Below are 17,570 nucleotides of genomic sequence, written 5' to 3' on the forward strand. Positions count from 1 at the left end.
TCCCCCACCCGCTCCCTGGGAGCTCAGGGACCTCCCCTCCCCCAGAGTGATGTTAAACTGAGCTCTATGGGTGACCTTGGGTTGGAGGGGTCCAAGAAATCCTTCAAATGACACGTTCCACTTTGTGTGCGTTGCTGGGCGGAGGGACCCAAAGGTTTCACAGGTTTTTCAAAGAAGTTGGAGATTCAGAAAGATTAAAAGTCACAACCCGAGAGTTGCTTCCCACGCATCTTTCAATTAATCTATTAAACCGATATTTATTGAGACTTACTATGTGCCCAGCGCATGCTAAGTCCTAGAGATGCAGCCAGCCATGAACTCCAGGATGAGCCTCCAGGGACAAACTATAAATAAATGTCATTACAGGCACTTTGGGACTTCGAAGGAACTGAGGAGAGCTGGGCAGGAAGGACAGGTGAACCCAATCTGGGCTGGGACAAGGGAGTCTCTGAGGACTTCACAGGTTCTTCAGACACCTACCCAGCCTGCACCCCCGCCTCCCCACTCCCAGCACATTCCACAACAGCAAGGCCCTTCCCCATTCTGTTCCCACAAGGGCGACTGACAGTGCTCAAGGCATACTTGGGGGAGGGGGTGCTCCCTGACTTCTGCCTACCCTGTGCTCTCTCCAGGGCAGTGGCACCCAGAGAGTGACCAACCCAAGGTTCACTGTGTTATTGTAAACAGGCTGGAAATGTGTCTGTGTTTTGTAGTAAGGACATTGGCTAGCACTTCCGTAGAGGTTGCTGGGCAGCAGGCCCTGTGCTGAGCATTTTACATGCATCGTCTTTCTTTTTTTTTTTTTTTTTTTTAAGATTTTATTTATTTATTTGACAGGCGGAGATCACAGGTAGTCAGAGAGGCAGGCAGAGAAAGGAAGGGAAGCAGGCTCCCTGCTGAGCAGAGAGCCCAATGTGGGGCTCAATCCCAGGACCCTAGAATCATGACCTGAGCCAAAGGCAGAGGCTTTAACCCACTGAGCCACCCAGGTGCCCCCATGCATCGTCTTTCATGACTCCTTTGCCCCTACAACAGGTGTGTTAGGAGCCCCTCCTCTCTCCAGGCACCCCACCAGACGCTGGAGATGCGCCACCCAGGAGCCTGTTGCCCTCATGGAGCTCACAGTCTGCCGGAGAAAAGAGACAACAGACAGACAAATGAATTAATGAATGTCATAGCCTGTGACAAGGCCTGGGGAGAAAATAAGCCAGACAATGAAAAGAGGAAGGGGAGCAGCAACCAGTGAGCAAGGCAGGAGGTGGGGTGCTAGCTCTTTCAGGTGGAGGTAGTCAGAGAGGCATCCCTGAGGCAGGGGCATTCGATCTGAGACATAAAGGATCAGAGAAGGAGCCTGTCCCCTGAAAAGCTGGAAAAGAATCGCCCAGAGGAACAGTCTGTGAAAAGTTTCCGCCATTCTCACCACTGCTATGTGCCCATTTTACAGACTAGGAAGCTGAGGCTTAGAAAAGTAAGATTCCTTCTAACCTGGGGTCACTCCACTAGGCCTGGGCAAAGACCTGAGTTAATCCTGTGTCTGCCTCTTCCAAGCAAAGTGACTTTGAGTGATTCACTCACTGTTTCTGAGCCTCAGTTTCCTCCTCTGTGCAAGGAGGATTATAAAGGCATGCCTCTCAAGAGGTTGTAGTCCAGGGAGGTCAAGGACATAGAATGGAGCGGAGGGCTCCAAACCCAGAAAGCGCTCAATTTGATCTTAGCTGTCGCCGGATTGAATAAAGTGTTGCTTGAGAGATGATTTTTATAACTTGGCAAAAATTAGACCAGATTTTTTCCTTGCTGCTGGGCAACTCAGAAATGGCAATGAGGGGTTGCCTCGATCTTCTGCTAAAGGGTCTGTGGCAACACCGGCCGATGCTCCCTCCTGGCTCACCTCCCCTGCCACCTTGTGTCTATCTGTCTGTCAGTGTACAGCCCTGGTGGGGGGTGGGTACTCTCTGCAGGTTTACCCTTGGAGAGGTGAGCTCCTGTCCTCAGCCCCCACCGAGCTCCTGGGCTGGGGTGCAGGAGGGATGAGGGACACAGGCTGCTCAAGGATGGGGAACCAAATGCTGAGCCTGGGAGAAAGAGGAAAGCCAGGGTCAGTTGGTGGTCCGTTTCCGGTGTGGGCCTGGAGTCGGGCAGACCTCAGGTCTCTTGGCTGTAGTACAGGAAGGACACTAGCACGTTGTAAAGGCCTTGGTCAGCTCTGGGCCCCAGGGAGGGCTAAGCTCTGTTGGTGAGCCCTATCACTGTGCTTTTTCCAGCCTGGGAGGTTGAGAAGACTTGATAGAGGAAGCACCACTGAGCAGAACCTTGTAGAACAAAGAAATGGAGGACTCAAGCAAAGGGAGTAGCAGGGGAAGGGGCATCTGGGAAATGGCAAATAGGCAGGTGAGAGCTGGTAAGGAGCAGAGGGTGGCCAGGATCAGAGCAGTCTCAAGGTCACACAGGGCAGACCAGTCGGACAACTGGCTGGCAACTGGCAGATGCTTCTGGTTGCCAATGGTGAGCATCCTGACTCAGGCTGGCATGATCAGTAAGGACACGAGAACGAAACATAACGGGCAGCCCAGGTTTGGCAGGCAGGGGAGCGGGGGGGCTGTTATCCCTTCTGCAGCAAAAGCTTAATCCTCAAGGGCACAGTGGAGGCCACCTGCTGGAGTCCAACAGGAGGGAGAGAAGGCATCCTGCAGCCATTGGTCCAAAGTCCCTCCCTTCTGAATGTGCCAGCACCGGTCTCAGGAGATGCTGGGCACTAGTCGGCATAGAACAGAACTCCTGAACCAAGCTACTAGTGAGGAGCTGGCTTGCAGAAAACAAGCTCCACCCTTGAGCTGGGGCAGTTCCAGAAGAGTGCTGTCATGTACTGGGGAGGTGCGGGGGAATGGGGATGGCGGCAGGAGTCAGATCTCTTTCTTTCTCTCTCTCTCTCTCTCTCTCCCAAACTCAGAGCACGAGGGGCTGAGTCAACCTCACCTGAATGACCAAGGCATCCAGCACAGGGCTGGGCATGGAGTGGGAGCTCCAAGAGGGTTTGTTAAATAAATGCTGAATGGTGCTCCATTCCCTAAACTCCAAGAGAATTGTGAGAGTGAGCAGCCATCAGTTAAATAAACAAACCTTCAGCTGAGGCCATCAGTTAAATAAGCAAACCTTCAGCCCAGGGTTTTCAGGGGACTCTCAGGACCTGCTACACTAGAACTGCTAGGGGAATAGGCATGAGCCAAAAAATTTTCCCTGAAGACATCCAGATCAAAATGGCTGGAACCTGTGAATGCTCCCTTACAAGGCAAAAGGGACATGGAAGGCAGGATTAAATTAAGGATCTCGCCATGGGAAGATTATCCTGGCTTGTTTGGACAGGCCCTGAGTGTAATCACGGTGTCCTTATAAGAGGAAGCAGAGGGAGATTTGCACAGAAGAGAAGGGGAGGCGAAAACAGGCAGAGGCTAGAGTTAGGTGGCCATGAGCCAAGGAATGCCAGCAGCCACCAGAAGCTGCAAGTGACAAGCAACAGATCCTCCCCTGGAGCCTCCAGAAGGACCCAGCCCTCCCAATACCTTGCTATTTGCCCCGTGCGACTCAGCCTGAGCTGTGGCTTTTGGAGCGGTGGAAAAATACATCTCTGTTGTTTTAAGTCACCCAGTTTGTGGTCATTCGTTACAGGAGACCTGAGACACGAAGACAAGGTGGTAATTAAAATGTGGGTGACTGGGTCCCATCCACAAAGGCACCGGACATGGGGGCGGAGACTCTGCATTTTAGGCAAACTCTTCCTGATGGTTGCACAGCAAAGTGTGAGAAGCAACTGCATTAGAACAGAAAGATGATCCAGGCATAAGCTACACCAGGAAAACACTGGTGAGAATTAACTTCAGCTCATGGCAGTCTCTTTGGGGCCATGAGGACCCAGTCCTGTGCGGCTCACCAGTTCTCTGTCCAGCCTGGCCCAGACCTAACTGCAGCTTCCCCAGGCTGTGAGCCCCCTCAGGGCAGGCCCAGGCCTATCCTGACCACCAGGTGTCCCCACTTGGTTATTATTCCTGACACCCACAAAGGCTCAGTAAACACTGGAAAGACCCACCAATGTCACTGAACTTCTTTACCCTCAGAGCTATCGGCCTGCATCCTTGGGCCCACAGGGCAGAGCTCAGGAGTGGGGGTCCCCCTATCCTGTCGGAAGGCCAAAGTCCAAGTGTTTGCTTTGAGCACTAATGTCTTTTGTGGGGATGCGTACTCCCCAGTGGGGGAGTGGGGTGTGCTGCTCCCCACTGTTAGCCCAGCCCCTACCCCAACTGGCTGCACTTGCCCAGCTACGAGGACTTGTGGGTCTTCCCCCACTCTGCTCCCAGGCATAAAGCAACCTTGCACACCGAGTCTGCAGTTTCCCAGCCTGTGGTAGACTGATGGCAAACAGGTCAAGTTCAGCCCTTCTTTCTACCAACCCAGGCTCAGCTGCCACTACTGGCTACCTCCATATCACTCCCCTCCTCACACACCCTCAATGGCTCCCCATCGTCTACAGCTGCGAGTTCCAAACCTCTCGTTTTCGCAGGGAGTTTCTCTTCACCTGTGATTATAAAACAGTTGAGGGGCGCCTGGGTGGCTCAGTGGGTTAAGCCTCCGCCTTCTGCTCAGGTCAGGATCTCAGGGTCCTGGGATGGAGCCTTGCATTGGGCTCTCTGCTCTGCAGGGAACCTGCTTCCCCCTCTCTCTCTGCCTGCCTCTTTGCCTACTTGTGATCTCTGTCTCTGTCAAATAAATAAATAAAATCTAAAAAATAAAATAAAAAAATTGAACGGTTGAAAGCTGGGCAGCTCAGGCTGAGGCAGCAGTAAGGGGCAAGACCAGACTCCACCCCACTCTCCCCTCTTCTAGAAGCGCAATGCTGCTGGCAAACCATTAGCCAAACGATAAGAAAGGTATGAACGTGGCCCACAGGTCTCCTACCCTTCCCTGGCTCCCACCCCTCTTTGGCATGCCTCCTGGGCCAAGGGTCACGGCTGCAGGAAACCTCCCCAGGGGAGGCTGCCCTTCTGAGCCCAGCAGGGTCCCCAGCACCCTACAGACGCACCTACAACTGTTTGATCACCACTCCAAGCCGTGCTGGGCACTGGGATATGCGAGGCAGAAGTGCCTGCCTTCACAGAGCAGGAAACTTCCAGTAAGGGCATCACACCCAAGAAGCAAGTACAGGGCTAAGACTATTGCAGATGGCAATAAGCACCACGAAGTCAACAAAACCAAAGAAAGAAGGGTGCTGCAGCTTAAGTAGACCCAGTGGTGGGCCAGGGCCTCTCTGGGAAGGTGACAGTGAAGCTGAGATTTGAAGGGTCATAAAAAAACCCACCATAGAGGTGCACCTGGGGGGCTCAGTCAGTTAAGCATCTGCCTTCAGTTCAGGTCATGATCCTGGAGTCCTGAGATCAAGCCCCACGTCAGGATCGAGTCTGCTTCTCCCTCTGCCCCTCACACTGCTCATGCGCGCTCTCTCTGAAATATATTAATAAAATCTTAAAAAAAAAAAAAAAACCCCACTGCACCAAGGACAGGCGGCAGAGCATCCCAGCAGCAGGAAGAGCATGTGCAAAGGCCCTGTGTCTCTGTATGCGCCTAGGCAGGAATCAAGGAGTAAACAAGTGTCCCACCAAGTTCTTCCCTCTCTGCCAGAAGACCAGAGCAGCTTCATTTCTTCAGAGCCCGGGACCAGAAGGGACTGGCATGGACAGCACAGAAGGGACAAACCATGAAATAAACTGAGCAATGAGAAAGGACGTCTTGCAATGAAGTGGTGGATTCCCCAAAATACCAGGCTGAGTAAGGGGAGCCCCGCCGGCAGAAGCACACATTTCCAGGACTTTGGTGTCAGGGCCAGACCATCTACGTGAGGGAGGGCAGACTAGTGGTTCCGCCTGGGGTGGGGTCAGGCCTGGGGAGCGGCGGACACCAGGGAGCTTTCTGGAGCACTGGTCCTGTTCAAGATCCTGTTCAGGGCGGCGGTCACACAGATGCAAGACTTGGTGAAGCTGTACAACAAAACTAGAGGACTGGATCGCATGGAAAGGGCCCCTTGAGCAGGTCCTGAAAATAAGATAGAGCCCAGGTTGCCTTCACTGGAAAGAAAGAATCCCACCTCAGCCCGGCCCACCTCAAACCCAGAGGCGCCCAGCAAGCTTTGTCTGAGGTCAGATCCAGGGCGGAAACCAAGAGTCGGGGAGCTCCCTTACTGCAAATACGACCCGAACCCCACCTCCGGGTCCTCTACGTGAGCAGGCGGGGGTCCGTGCGGGGGTCCGTCCTGCCCCCCCAGCCCCGCCCCTTTTCAGCTCCTCCCCCTCCCTCCTGGGGACTGAGGCCCGCAAAGTGGGGGTTGGGGGGGGTGGTCCCTGGGTGGGGATGGGGTGGACCATCCGGAATGTCGGGCAGGGAAGGGCCGACTCCCCCCACCCCCGCCTCCCCCCACGCACCGAGCAGCTAGGCTGTAACCCGAGCCTCCGGTTAAGCGGATTTCTCCCGGGGCAGGACCCCCTCTGGTTCTGGAATGCAGCCTGGGGTGTGGGGGCGGGGCCGGGAAGGGGTAACAAAGGGTGAAGCCGCTTTGAAATTCTGCTTCCTGCCCCCCCAACTACCCCCCCAACCCCGGCCCAGCCCCAGCGCTGAACAAACATGCCCTCTCCTCCCCGCCCGAGTTTGAGGGAGTTGGGGGGGGGGGGTGCATCGGCCCTAAGCCGCCAACCCAAGCAGTCTCGAACCGACGGGCGTGGCACCGGCCGACACCCTAAGCCCCCCACCCATCCTCCGGACCCTCCTGCCCCGACTGGCCGCCCCCCCCCCCCAAGCTCCGCTCTGGCCCCACCGTGGGGCCGGAGCGGGAGACCCAGCGCCTTTTCCCCAACTTGCTGGGAACCCTAAGGTGGGGCGCGCCCCTCAGGGCCCACGCGCCCGGAGGAGGCACCGGAGGCCGCCTGCAGTAGGTGACTGAAGTCATGGGGTGCCATTACCTGACACCCTCTGGGGACCCGCGCCTGTTCCCTCCTTCCTCCCGCCGGCCTCCGGGCTTGCATGGATTCCATTCTCCTGCCCGGACAGGCTGAGACAGGGGCTGTGAACCGACCCCGGTGTGGTGTGGGTTTTGTTTAATTTCAGTAAGAACAGGCGCCTTCATCCAGGCCTTTCCCGGGGCTCCCAGAGCGCAGTGGCGCTGGGACGAGGCTGTGGCCTCTGGGGTTCCACCTTCCAGCAAGAACACCGGGGAGCCGATCGGCCTCAGTGATCTCCAGCCCCGCTCCTCCTTCAGACTTCTGGCAAACGGAGGAGGAAGCCGGACACACCCTCCCCCCTGGGGAGAGGACAGGGGCCCTTGGGAGGAGCCTGCCACCGGGAGGCCCGAGAGTGGTGACACGGTGACCTACACACAAGATGACGCAAACAGGCCCCCAGTGCAGCGGCACCCGGCCCCAGAGAGCTCCGGGGTCGGTGCTGCCCACCACGGAGCCCCTTGCATGTCCCTTCCACCACTTTCCCAGGAGACACCCTGCCCTTCCCACCACCCCCCTGCAGCTGTCCCAGCTTCGGGGGACCGTGTCCCAGCTTCCCATGCGCAGTCTGTTTCCCCCTCTCTTCCGGCCTCTCCTCCCTGCCCTCCCCTCTCACCCTGAGAGCCCCCCTCCTTCCAACCCCCTCCTCAGCCTCCCACCGCCCTTCTTGCCTTCCCACAGGGGAACCCCCCTCTCACACACTCCCCCATTGCCATCTGTCCTAGCACATGACTCCCCCAAGCGCAGGGCCGGGACCACCAGATGACTGCGGGAACCTCTCCATCCCTGGAGCCTCCTTCCCTTGGATGGGACGCCCTCCGCCCCCGGGTGCACCCACTGGACCCCAAGAGGGGACCCTTCTCTCCCCTCTCAGCTTGCACTTCAGGCCTGCCTCAGCCCCTCCTCACCCCGTGGTCCATGGGATGCCCAAGGACTGCCCTTGGGCCAGGCGCTGGCAGGGGGTGGGCGGGACAGCAGGGTGGCCAGCCCATTGGAGGACATCCCCAGCCTAGCCTGTCTATGAAAAGCCAGCCAGGGTGGAGATGGGCTCAGATGTCAGCGTCATCCCTGGCAGAGGTTGGGGCGGGGTGGGGCCCAGGTGCTGACAGGCCCCCCACAGCGCACCACACCTGCTGCGTGTGGCCCAGCCACAGGGGATCTGCGGGGCCATCTGACCGGTCCTTCGCGGTCTCACCCTCTCCAGGAGGCTTAGTCCACTTCACGGAGCTGAGTCGGGGGATCTCCTCTGCTCGCCCAGGCCCTGGCCGCAACACTGACCACTCTGGGCAATCCTTGCGGCCACTGCTCTGTCCTTGCAGCAGCGGGAACTCCAGCCTTCTGCTCATCGACGGGCACAGAGGAGAAGCGAGTGAATGTGAGGACGGGTGGGTGGTGGCGGCCGGATGGATGGACGGACACATGGATGGATAAAGGGCCCCTCCACCAACTGCTCCTTACAGGCCTTACTCCTGCAGGTGCTGCCCACCCTCTGGGAGGAATTTCCTCCCCCGCGGCCTTGTGCTGCCCATTAACTCAGTGCCTGGACTTTCCTGGTTAATGAATAATTAAGTTGGACAGGGCCTGACCTCAGGCTGACCTTGAGCCTCCCCCCAGGTCTTCCCCTAGTCTGGTTATGTGACCGCTTCAGAGTGACCCTTCTCCTCTCCCCTATTGTTGTGCTCTGAATCCTGGGGAAGTGCCAGGCACAGAGAAGTCCTTGGCCCCAAGCCTGGAGAGCCCCACCCTGCCCATGAGGCCACCCCCTACCAGGACACAGGGAGCAGGGAGTCCTTTTCCTCCACACTCTTTGCCAAAGCCCAGAAGGGCAGAACTGAGAACTGCCACGGAGATCTTGAGCTGGGCTTTGTCTCTGATGCACTGAGTCCTCTGGGGTCCAGCTGTCCCCCACCTCTCCCCATCCCTCGGCCTCAGTTTCCCCACCAGTCAAACAAGGAGGATAGGTTCAGCATGCCTACAACTCATTCCACGATGCTGGGGACACATGTGGGTGTCATGACAGATCCGGATGAGACCTTGGAGACCTCTTTGTTAGGTCCGGTGATGGCCTGGATTCAGCAAGTTGCGGCAGGAGTGGGAAGAAGATACAAGTCTCTTGAGCCATAGTCTTGGCCTCCCTCCCTCTCTGGCCATTTTTCTATTCTATTCATCCATTCATTCCTTCACTTATTCCTTCATTCAGCAGGTCTGTCGGGCAGGGCTCAGCAGGAGGGGCCAAGGTCTCACCCCTAGGGAGGCCCAACCTGGGGGACACAGTCACCCCAGGCAGCAGTGGTCCAAAGCAATTCATGCTAAGGGACAGGTTTGCAGAGGCCGGAAACACCTTCCCCTACCTGAGAGGTGAGAGGGCTTGTGTCACCTATGCGGAGACCTAGAGGAAAAGTAGAAGAGAAGAAAGATGGCAGGAGCCCCTGGCAGGAGGAAGGGCATGAGCAAAGTCCCCGCAGAGAGAGAGTGGCCCCCTGGGGAAATACAGGCAGTTCCGTTTGGTTGACCGTACCAAGACCCGATGAACCACAGGCAGGAGCTGGAAATCAACCCAAAGACAGGAGGAGCAAACAGGTTAGAAGCTGGGGCAGGTCACGGTCAGACTACAATGGAGAAAGATCAGCTCCAGGGGCACCTGGTGGCTCAGTTGCTAAGCATCTGCCTTTGGCTCAGATCATAATCACAGGATCCTTGGATTGAGTCCTGCATCAGGCTCTCTCTCAGTGGGAAGTCTGCTTCTCCCTCTTCCACTCGCCTTGCTCTGTTTCCTCTCTCGCTGTGTCTCTCTGTGTCAAATAAATAAATAAAATACTTTTTAAAAGAAAGGAAGAAAGAAAGAAAGATAGATTGATCAGCTCAGACTATGCTGCATGGAAAAGGATTTTAAGGGAGCAGAGACCTAGCCCTGGGTGACTATGGGTGTCACCCCAGGTGGGAGCTAATGGGGTCTGGAGCCATGACAGGGGCTGGGAGAGAAGTCAACAGATTCAAGAATGATTAGGAAGTAGAATTGCCACACTTGTTGACTGACCATCACTTTGGGCCAAGATGGATTAACAGGCCAGATTTACTATCACACTTGAAACAACCAAAAAATTCAGAAGAAAAATACATGAGCTAGTGGCTTTTGAGAAGGAACCATCTAAAAGGATGGAAGAACAGGCCTGTTCCCACCAGCCAGACTGGAAAAGTCACAATTCACAGGGTAGGGGGTGGAGCACTCAGGAGGGTCTTGCCTCAAAGGTGGAGAATCAGCCGCAGACTGAGCGCTGCTAAAACCCACCCAACAAGTCATAAAGTGAGACCCAGAAAGATGTGTTAGTTCCCAAGTAATCTAACTGATTCCTAGAACAAAGCTCAAGAAGATTTATAAGAATAGAAAAGATGCAAAATTTATGATGTCTGGTATCCAATAGAAAATTACCAGACACCACCTTCTCTGAGAAAACACCAAATGGCAGGTGATGCTGGTGCTCCAGGAGGGTGTGGAGGACCCAGGTACCCCAGAATGGGAGGCCAGTGGCTTCCATGGAGGCTTTAGCAGTAACATCCAGGGCCAGAGTCAAGGCCATGGTCAGAAAGGTCACAGATTTCTCAGAGGCACGGCTGAGGACAAGGAGTGGATCCCCAACACCAAGCTGGGTCACCGGCTCAAGGTCACAAAGATCAAGTCTCTGGAGATCTAGCTCCTCTCCCTGACCATCATGGAATCTGAGATCACTGAGTTTTTCCTGGGGGAATCCTTTAAGGATGAGATTTTGAAGACTATGTTGGTGCAGAAGCAGACACGTGCTGGCCAGCAGACTGTGTTCAAGGCATTTGTTGCCATTAGAGATTATAATGAACACATTGGCCTGGGTATTAAGTGCTGCAAGGAGGTAGCCACTGCCACCTGTGGGGTCATCTTCCTGGCCAAGCTTTCCACCATCTTGTGCAGCAAGAATACTGGCAGAAGAAGATTGGCAAACCCCACACTGTCCCATGTAAGGTGACCAGTCGCTGTGGGTCTGTGTTGGTGTGCCTCATCTCCAACATTAGAGGCACTGGCATTGTCTCAGCCTCTGTGCCCAAGAAGCTACTGATGATGACAGGTATTGAGGACAGCTAACCCTCAGCCAGGGACTACACTGCCACCCAGGGCAATTACACCAAGGCCACTTTTGATGCCATTCCCAAGACCTACAGCTGTCTCACCCCAATCTCTGGAAAGAGACTGTGTTCACCAAGTCTCCCTATCAGGGATTCACTGACCATCTTGTAAAGGCGCCTGCCAGAGTCTCTGTGCAGGGGATTCAGCCTCCAGCTGTGGTCACCACATGTTTTATACAAGAAAAATAAAAGGAATTAAAGGCCTGTTAGAAAGAAAGGAAGAGGGGGCATCTGGGTGGCTCAGCGGGTTAAGCTTCTGCCTTCAGCTCAGGTCATGATCTCAGGGTCCTGGGATCGAGCCCCGCATTGGGCTCTCTGCTCAGCAGGGAGCCTGCTTCGCCCTCTCTCTGCCTGCCTCTCTGCCTACTTGTGATCTCTCTCTGTCAAATAAATAAATAAAAATCTTTAGAAAGAAAGGAAGAAAAAGAGAGGAAGGAAGGGAAGGAGGGAGGGAAAGGAGAAAGGGAGAGAGAATCACGACATACAAAGAAGGTGGAAAACATGACCCATAAAGAAAAGAAATTGATCAAGTGGAAACTGACCCAAAACTGACAGGATGTTAGAGTTAGCAGAAGTTTTATAAAAACTTCTAAAAGTTTTTATAACTGTATTCTATATTTTCAAAACGTTAAGTAGAGACATGAAGACTTAAAAAAATAATTGACCTTGAAGAGTTGAAACTTACAATGTCAGAGATAAAAGATACATATGGGGCGCCTGAGTGGCTCAGTTGTTGGGCGTCTGCTTTTGGCTCAGGTCATGATCCTGGCATCCTGGGATCGAGCCCCATGTCGGGCTCCCTGCTCAGCAGGGAAACTGCTTCTCCCTCTCCAGCTCCCCCGTGCTTGTGTTCCCTCTCTCGCTATCTCTCTCTGTCATAAATAAATTAAAAAAAAATTTTTTTTGAAAAAGAAAGGTACACGGAATGGGATGCATGACAGATTAGACAAGACAGAAGGAAAGATTAGTGAGCTAGAAGACATAGCAGTAAAAGAAAATGATCCAAAATGAAACAGAAAAAAAAAATTATTTTTAATGGAAAGAGCACCAGCGAGCTGTAGAACTTTTCCAAACAGCCTGATATATGGGTAACTAGAGTTCCAGAGGAAGGGAAAAAGAGAACAGAAAACATATGGGACAAAAGAGTGGCTGAAATTTTCCCAAACTTAATAAAACATATATCCCAAGAAGCTCAATGAACCCCAAGCACAGACACTTGGTAATTGACGGGATGGATGTGGAGGGTGAGGAGGAAGAATGGGGCAAGGGTGATGCCCCAGCTTCCTTCCCTGGATGGGAAGGCCCCATGTGGGCTGTGGGTACTCAGTGGCAGCAGACACAATGGGTCTGGCGTTGAGAAGGCAAAGTGGAGATGGAAGTCTGGGAGGCCATGGCCAAGGGGGACACCGCCAGGGAGGGCTGGGGGTCAGAGGCAGAGCCCAGGACACACCCCCAGGTCATCAAGAGGCAAAGCCAGGAGAGTCAGCTGGGCAGATGGGACACACAGAGAGAGCACAGGGAAACCGAAGGCGTGTGGAGTCTGGGTGCATTGGTCACCATGCTACATTGGTCTAACATAGCAATGCCATCACCTACACGTGAAGGGTGGTGAGGCTGGCTTGGGTTCCTCCAGGTCCTGGGCTGGCCCAAGGCAGGACTGTCCCACCATATTGCACAGGAAGTGACAGACAGGAGGAGTCCCAGGGAGGGGTGGGACCTGTAGGACAGAGGGGTCTGGAAGAGGGTGGCAAGCGGAAGGCACTTCTCAGGAGAGAGAGGGCTAGCTGGGCAGGAGGTGGGGTGCAGGCGGGGATAACTGAGTTTCCAACTTCACATGCAAGCAGTGGCCAGGTCGGAGCGGACCACAGTGCCAGGACAAGTGGCAGTTCCTGGGAAAGATAGGAGAGTGGAAAGGAAAGGCCAGCATGTTGGCCAGGGGGTCCTCATGGTGTCCTGGAGGGAGGGATACTCCAAGCAGGGAGAGGAGGCCCCTGGGAGGCCCCAACGTCTTCTGAGAATGAAGACTTGTGCCCAGGGTGAGTAGCGACCCCAGGGGACAAAGGTGCAGGATCCACAAAAGGGCTGAGCGAGCTGGGGCGGGCTGGTAGGTGTGTGCGCACAGGGAGGCAAGCTGTGGTGGGTGGAGGGACATCACAGACTTAGGTTAGGGATCAGGGTGAGCTGCAGAGGGAGAGGGAGGGAGGAAGTGGGCACCTGCTGGTCATGGAGTTCACAGGCTCCATTACGCAGCCCAACCTGAGGGAGGCGCAGAGGGCAGCTGGGCAGTCCTGGCTGGCTTCTGCCTCCTTCTCCAGTGTCCTCTACCCAGCAAGGAGCAGCCAAGGCCAGCCCTGCTCTCTCTCCTCTTCAGCTCTACTGTAACATCAAAAAGCACCTGCCTCCTCCAGCGGAGTGCTGGGCTCCCTGGTGAGTGTGGGATGACCCCGGTGTGTGCTCAGAATGAGCGCAGAGGCAAACACAGACCCAGGCCCGCCAGTGCGAGCAGCCTCGCCCATGTACCAGGCAGCAGCTTCCTGGGCACGTGTGCATGCAGAGGAATTACACACGATCATACGCAAGCACGGAGGGAACAAGCCACAAAGGTGCGTAGGCACAGCACAGGCACCTGCCCACCTTGTATGCCAACGCGCACGATGCACCTGGCATGCCGACCTGTATCAGACACACGGGCACACACCACCATGTCACACACACCCATGCCACTCCAGCCACCCACGGAAGCCTCCGTTCCAGTGCGTCTAATCATTCACAGAGAGTTCCCCCACACAGAGATGTGTGCGGAAACAAATATGCAAGGCGCACATATGAACACGTGTGAAGGCGTGCACACACAGAAGCGCATACGTGCCTGGGGGCTGGAACACAGTTATTCGTGCGTATTTGGAGGTACTCACGCTTACACATATGTGCACGCAGACTCGGCAACCCACGCACACATGCATGGTCATGCCCACGGACGCAGTACACACTCACACACATACACAGATATACACGTGTCTCCCTACATTCCTGCCTGCCTATGAAAGCCTCCCATGAGGCCCTTTCCCACATTCCTGCAGACACACACACACAAATGCACATTTGCACACTACACTGGCCAAGGCTTCCAGGAGCCTGCAGGAGAGGGGGTATTCAAGGCCAGGTCACTCCTCGATTTCACCTTCCTCCCCCCTCCCCCCTTCCTTTCCACTCACACTCACCCACTCACCCACACACGGACTGATGTAGTCAGGTGCTGTCTGAAGGGCAAAACACAGGGCAGGAGGGAGAGCGGACAGAGAGAACACGTGGCCTTGAGGCTGGGGGAGGCAGGTCTCCTTTCAAATCTTGCCTCTAAGGACTGGGGGACCTGGTGAGGTTGCTGCTTTCTCTGTGCCTCAGTTTTCTTTTCTTTTCTTTTTTCTTTCTTTCTTTCTTTTTTTTTTTTTAAAGATTTTATTTATTTATTTGAGAGAGGGAGAGGAGGGAGGGGCAGAGGGAGAGGGAGAAGCATGTTTCCTGCTGAGCAGGGAGCCTGATGCAGGGGTTGATCCCCAGGACCCCGGGAGAGGAACTGAGCCGAAGGCAGATGCTTAACTGAGCCACCCAGGTGCCCCTGAGCCTCAGTTTTCTTACCTGGCTCAGGGGAAGATGGTTTGGATGCTTAGGCATTACTGTTTGTCCTCTCTCGGTGGTCCCTCTAGCATGAGGGGTCCTGGGAACCTAAGAACCTGCAGTGGGTGCTCTTCGGGCCCCGGGGAAGCTGGCCCTAGGGCCCTCACCAGTACATACAAACCGCGTGCCCTCTGGACCCATAGGCAGGTCACAGGGTGAGGACTTGATTCTCCTGGGACTCATGGAAGCACACCCTAGGTGATCCGCTGTACGAATCTACAAAGTGAACCCACTTGTATAACCAGCATCCAAATCAAGAAATAGAACATATCCCACTCCCTAGAAGCCAATGAGAGTTGGTTTTGACTTAAAGCAATCCCAGTTGCCACAGGCCAGCATGTCTCTCTGTAGCTTTGTCTTTCCTTGTAGCCAGCAAAGGGACACTGAGGCACAGAAAGATCAGCGACCTGACCAAGTCCCCCAGTCCTAACACCCAACTCAGGACCCCTCTGCCCCAGGCCACCTCACCCTCAGCTCCTCCCATCAGTCAGGGTCCCAGCAGGGTCCCACACGGATGAGTGGTGGGAACTGCCAGCCATCCCCCACCCTCCGGCCAGCCGAGGGGCCACCACCTCCCCTTGGACGGGAGACCTTGCTCCAGATCTTGAGCCCACCTCTCCATTTGGGAGCCAGAAAAGCCAGAAGGAAGGGGGCACAGAGCTCTCGAATTTCTATACTGCCCCAATCCTTCCCTTGAGCCCCTTATTGATACGGCTCAAGGTCCCACAGCTTGAAGGCAACACTCGAACACAGGGCTAACCCACTCCAAACCCCATAGCTCCTTCAGCAATGGAGATCATTACTATCATCTTACGGATGAGGAAACAGGCTTAGACAGACCAAGAACAGAACCGGGACTCCCATGCAGGATTTTTGAATGTCAGGCTTCCAGTTGTGGGGCTGAACTTGACCCTGGCATTCCCCTGCTCTAAGCCCTTCACTGGGAACCCACCTCCTTTGTAGGTCTACAGCCCTCCCTGGTCTGATCCTGCCAACCTCACCCTCTTCCCTGCCCAGTAGCGCACTGGTCTTCCCCAGACTGACCACCAAGTGCCTTTTGGACTCCAGGTATCCATATGTGGCTGTGTCATGACTTGCTCAGTACCTATCTTGCTCCAAGAGAGCAGGGACAGGGGCTGTCATGCTTTCAGCGGTGCCCACTGTGTCCAGCACAGTTCCTGGCACACAAGAGGTGGAGGGGTGAAAGAGACAATGGCAGGCAGGCAGGGGACAGGTAGCAGATGCAAGGTGGGTGAGCCCGAAGGAGCCTTGGGGGCACAATGTCTAAGCCTCTCTTTGCAGGAGGCCTGGGGAGGGACCGAGACCGCCTTGCCCAAGGTCACACGCTGGTGAGTGGAGGGTCAGGATTAACACTCAGAACCTCCTCACCCCCACAAGCCTAGTTCTGAGTTGACCACACCCCCAGCACAGGCTCTGGGGTATGTCAGCAGCCCACTGAGAAGACCACTGAGAAGTCTCCCGTCTGAGAGCTGGCTTTGTAGAGTCCTGGGGCCACGAGCTCACTGTGTGACCATAGATAAAGCGTCGCCCCTCTCTGAGCTTAGTTTTCTCATCCATAAAATGGGGATATGACACAGCTCCTAGAGGCTTTGCGGTATAAGGGCGAAATAAATCCCCAACGCGCTCCCAGGAAGCGGCCAAGCACAGGCACTTCTCTTGAACCCTCTCACTGTACCCTCGTGATAAGCAAGATGTGGGAACCTCCCTGGTTTATAGATGAGGCTCCGAGAGGTCAAGGCCCCAAAGCCCGTCTTCTAGGGGCAGAACTGGCTCCCACCCTCCGCACCTGCTGCCCTCTCTCGGCAGGAGCCACCCCGCCCCATCCACACCCCCCACCCCCGCGTCCATCCTTCCTCAGAGCCAGCTCGCGGGTTCCCCCGGAGCAGGGCCCGTGGTCGGGGTGGTCGGGTGATGGGGGTGGGGGCGCTGGCGGTGGGAGGGGGCGCCTGTCCGCGCGGACCGGCGTGGGTCGATACAGCGGTGGGATGAATGGGAGAGGAGAGCAGGGCGGCGGGGGGAGGGGGGAGGGCCGTCGTGGGGGGCTAGGGGGCAGGAGAGAAGGGAGAGGGCCGCCCCCCGCCCCCGCCCAGCGGGCCCGGCCCGGGCGTGCAGCCGTCAGCGCCGAGCGCGGCCCCGCGGCCCCGCCGAGGGATCGATAACTAATTTCACCGCAGCAGCCGCCCCAGTTTTTTCCCGATAATTGTGCGCCGGCAGCTGCGAGCGAGGCCCCCAGCCCGGCGCGCGGCCCCCGCCCGCGCCCGATCAATTGACACCGCCACCGGGCGGCAGGAAAACTCATTTTTCTCTCCCTCCCCGGCTCCCGGTGGGCGCGGGCTAAGCTCCGCCTCGGGCCGGGGCTGGGAGGGGCGGGGCGAGGGGGAGTAGGGGAGGGTCCAGGGAGGGGGGCGTGGGCCCGTTCACTGTCAACTTGGGTTTGGGACCCTGGCTTCCAGGGAATCAGAGGAAGCCGGAGGTGGGTGGGGTGTGGAGGGGGGGGTGTGCCTCAGTTTCTCCACTCTACGCGTAGGGGCGTGGCCGAAGGCCTCGGAGCAGGACTTGCCCCGCCCTCTCGGTCCCCAGCCGTCCCCAGCAGGGGGGCGATGCCAACCCGCGCTGCTCAGAGGAAGGTCTGAGCGCGCAGGCGCCGGGGTCTGGACGGGTGGGTTCGAATCCATCCCCCGCGCT

At 56.0% G+C, this 17,570-nt stretch overlaps 1 long non-coding RNA gene across 7 annotated transcripts; it reads right to left on the minus strand.

The window, feature by feature from the left end:
- Nucleotides 1-226: 226 nt before the first annotated feature.
- On the minus strand, nt 227-8,521 carry LOC309846642. 7 transcript variants are annotated; one of them, XR_014302031.1, is made up of 4 exons: nt 8,165-8,521; nt 5,807-6,078; nt 4,568-5,490; nt 227-3,668 (listed from the first exon to the last, which is right to left on the minus strand). It is a non-coding gene; the product is annotated as an uncharacterized lncRNA (long non-coding RNA). The 7 variants fall into 7 exon arrangements; XR_014302032.1 differs by having other exon boundaries at nt 227-1,126; nt 1,965-5,490; XR_014302035.1 differs by having other exon boundaries at nt 228-3,668; nt 5,348-5,490.
- Between the last annotated feature and the right edge of the window lie 9,049 nt (nt 8,522-17,570).

This window comes from Mustela nivalis (assembly GCF_964662115.1).
Source record: "Mustela nivalis genome assembly, chromosome: 13".
Lineage (NCBI taxonomy): Eukaryota > Metazoa > Chordata > Mammalia > Carnivora > Mustelidae > Mustela > Mustela nivalis.